Source organism: Octopus bimaculoides, chromosome 5 (assembly GCF_001194135.2).
Source record: "Octopus bimaculoides isolate UCB-OBI-ISO-001 chromosome 5, ASM119413v2, whole genome shotgun sequence".
Classification (NCBI taxonomy): Eukaryota; Metazoa; Mollusca; class Cephalopoda; order Octopoda; family Octopodidae; genus Octopus; species Octopus bimaculoides.
Window position 1 is genome coordinate 32,257,251 of NC_068985.1, and position 4,065 is coordinate 32,261,315.

The following is a 4,065-nucleotide window of genomic DNA, read 5'->3' on the forward strand; positions in this document are numbered from 1 at the left end:
CAATTTTTAAAAATAACATGACCAAGTTAGGTTATGCTTTCCCTTGTTAAACATTTTTACGTCTTGCCTCATGAATATTATTTTTGTCTGTGAAGTCAAGTTCTATCTTAAATATTGAAAGTTGAACCTTATACGCGAATTATTCAACCCCGCCTATATTTATTCATTTATTTATTGCAAAGCAGTTTCCGTCTACCAAATCCACTCACAAGGCTTTGGTCGGCCCGAGGCTATAGTAGAAGACACTTGCCCAAGGTGCCATGCAGTGGGAATGAACCCGGAACCATGTGGTTCGTAAGCAAGCTACTTATTTAAATTAAATTTATTTGAACACAAATCATAGAAATCTCATCACGCTTGTCAAGTACCTTTGCTTCAGCAAAATATCTTTTCTTTTTGGTGAGGAGAGAATTTGCTATTATTATTTGTCTAGTCAAAGGCAATGAGCTGGCAGATTTGTTAGCACTCCGAGTAAAATGCTTAGCAGCACTTCGTCTGTCTTTGTGTTCTGAGCTCATATTCTGCCTTGGTCGATTCTGCCTTTCATCCCTTCAGGGCCGATAGAATAAGTACCAGTTGAGCACTGGAGTCAATGTAATCGCTTCCTTCACTTTTCTGAAATTGCTGGCCTTGTGCCAAAATTTGAAACCAATATTTGTCTTGTCAAAGGTAAATAACTCTTGTCGGTTTCTTTTTAAAAGTGAAAATAGCGTAGTGAACCGCTGTATTTATCGTTCTATTATTACGCCACAACTACTGCCACGTATCGGTTAGTTTGTACTATCATTGCTAATCTCTGCAACATATGTACATTTAAGGGTAACAATCTCGTCTTAATCTCCATACAGCCCTTGTTCCAAGATGTAGCTGAAATTTCTGAGTTGCTGTTCGAGTAAATTTAGTAAATTACGTAAATAATATGAGAAAGAGAAAAAATATGGTGAGTAATGTGTCAAAATCGGACTACTTATTCGTTTAAGCGTGGATTTTTAAACTCCCTTTTTAACTATTTTTCTTATTCTAGCTTTTCTTTCTTAAGACGAAGTACCTCCGTTCTGTATGTTTTGAATATCAGACATTCACGATCTACTCGTGTGTGTGTATGTATGTATGTATGTATATATATATATATATATATAAAGTACTTTTTAAAACCAGTAATTTTATAGTATACTGATTTTAAAAGTTAAATGAAAAAGAAAAGAAGTAAATTTGCAGATTCTGAATCACATTTTCGAAAGCAAAAATTCAACAAATTCGATGACATGAAAATAAAATTTAAAGGAGAGGTTAAAAATTCACACTATTCAACGAATTATACGCTTATGTATGTTAAGCTAAAATGATCGTTAATCGGCTGAAGTGGTAAAATAATTAGATTAAAAGCTCGCTTGTAATTTCAGATTTAAATTTCTTTCCAAGATGCTTTGTCTTTAGTTGTAATTTTATTTTCATGATCAATGCATTACAGGAATATAAGACGACCCAGAACTTGACTGGTACTTTATTACCGTTGAAGCTTAAAAGGCAAAGTTGACTGCAACAAGATCTTAACTTAGAATTTTCGGAGATTTATAACATTTTTTTTTTTTTGTTTTACATATAATTTTGATTCATTTTATATTTGAATGATCATAATTATTTAAGATACTTTATTTGAAAACTATGAAACCGATGAAAGAAACGGTTTCCTATTTACTTGTTTATCTTTTGCTTTTTGCCACATAAACTACATGATTTGTGGTATTTTCAATAACTGGGTCCACAAATTTCAGCCTATGATTTACAATTTAGTATATATATATATATATATCCGCCTACTTGTAAATTTTGATGACCCTGACACATTCCAATGGACTATGGATGAATACTTTGATGATAAAAGCTATCACAATGGACTGTGGATGAGTTATTTTGATAAGAGCTGCCTGTCTGATGTCTCGAATTACGATCTCATATCAAATTATCTTGCCATAAAAGTACAACTGATTATATATATATATATATATATATATATATATATATATATATATATATATATATATATATGCACACTCACAAACAAAATAATGTTCTGGTTACATGTAAACTACAATCATATTAACGTTATTATTAGGTATGCTATGGATTTCCATGGAATTGGTATGGATGTTCTCGCAGATGTCTCTAAGGGGATGTTACACCAATGAACTATGCTAATCTTATTAATTCCTTATTCTCAAATTTTGTCATCCCGAAGGTAATCCCTAATCCACATTTCATTTAAATAGTGTTGGAAGGTTAAGATGGCTACTATCGAAGAGCTTTTCAGCTCGTGTATCGCAAGTAAAATTGCGAGAATAATTCATCGCTTATTATCATTTTCTGTATACGTGGGTTGTTGCATCGATTACATGTTACGGTGTTAAAAGCGAAAGCACTCAATAATTCAAATATACATGTATGTCCCAAAGTACTCTTGTATTATAATTCCATTTGCAAGAGTGGTAGACTGGTAGAAACGTTAGTGTCACACAAAATGTCTCGTGACATTTCTTCCGACTTTTCTCACATCTGAGTTCAAATCTCACTGAAGTCAACTTTGCCTTTCATTCTTTCGACGTCTATGAAATTAAGTACACTCTTATTCGACTAATCCCCACCCCAACTTCAAGTCCTGTGCAACAGCTGTTTGCCCATTCACATCTAGGGGCTCAATTTAACCCTTTTTTTGTGTTCACTCTTTAGATTAGGTCTACTTGGGAGGGATCAGTCGTATACTCTGAATTTGTAGTTTTTTTTAGTTGCATACTGCCATTAGCTAGTATTTTGTTACAACGTTATATGCTGCCTTCAGTTGCGTTGCTGCAAAAGTATTATATTCGTTGCATACTTTCAAATTTTTATGACGTAAAATAGAATATACAGCAGATGTTATCTTCTTTCTTTTACTTTTTACTCATTAGACTACGGTCCTACTGAGGCACTATCTTGAAGGTGTCGACCCCTGTACTTATTTTGTAAGTTTGGTACTTGTTCTGTCGTTCTCTTTTTGCTGACTGTAAACGAATCAACATTGGTTGTCAAGCTAAGATGGGGAATAAACACAAACACATAGAGTCTAATGAACTGTCCACAAAACTGCGGCTTTCGTGGATGCGAAACCATTAGTCAGTCAATGACCAGACTTTAACTTCAGTGCTTTTAAAGAGCAGTTGCCATATTCCCTTCCATATCGGCTACATCTGATAAGCGTAATTATATAACTGGATTGTTACCCAACAATCCAATTGGTAAGACCCGCCGTGATGGATACTTAATACTATAAAATTTCGATAATATATAGATATATAAAGGCGGCGAGCTGGCAGAAACGTTAGCACACCGGGCAAAATGCTTAGCGGTATTTCGTCTGTCTTTACGTTCCGAGTTCAAATTCCGCCGAGGTAGACTTTGCCTTTCATCCTTTCGGAGTCGATAAATTAAGTACCAGCTTCGATCTAATCGACTGGCTTACTCTCCAAAAATTTCGGGGCTTGTGCCTAGAGTATATATATATATGCGACGGGCTTCTTTCCGTTTCCGTCTACCGTATCCACTCACAAGGCTTTGCCCGGGCCGATAGTAGAAGATACTTGCCTAAAGTGTCACACATTAAAACTGTTCCCGGAACCATGTGGTTGGGAAGCAAACTTCTAACCACACAGACACGCCTGCGCCTATTTTGAATACACCATTAATCTTCATCATTTCTTAATTCAAGGGCATCAAAAGACGTAAATTCATTTCTGAATATTGATTGTTTCGATAACTATATATAGTATTGTATAGTTAGAGTTGTGGGTTGATATATGTGGTGATAATGTGGCATATACAATGCTACATTAATGTAATTCAGTTAATGTACTAAATCAGACACATTTTGCAACAGTTGACTAAAAGTAGGGATTGCCGTAGTCACGTGACTTGTTTGTTTATGTAGCAACGCAAATTTTGAGGTGGTAACGGTTTGTATGACGGAAATTACCGAAAAAAAAAAAAAAAAAAAAAAAAAAGACAGAACCTAACATCAGAGCAAAATAATGG

The 4,065-nt window shown here is 34.6% G+C and overlaps 1 long non-coding RNA gene across 1 annotated transcript in view; it reads left to right on the forward strand.

Annotated features, from left to right (window-relative positions):
* Positions 1-711: 711 nt before the first annotated feature.
* The window catches only part of LOC106867883 (uncharacterized), a 21,718-nt gene continuing 18,364 nt past the window's right edge, over positions 712-4,065 (forward strand). The window contains exon 1 of the long non-coding RNA XR_001409195.2: positions 712-940. This is a non-coding gene — a long non-coding RNA (uncharacterized LOC106867883). The remainder of the gene's footprint in view (positions 941-4,065) is intronic.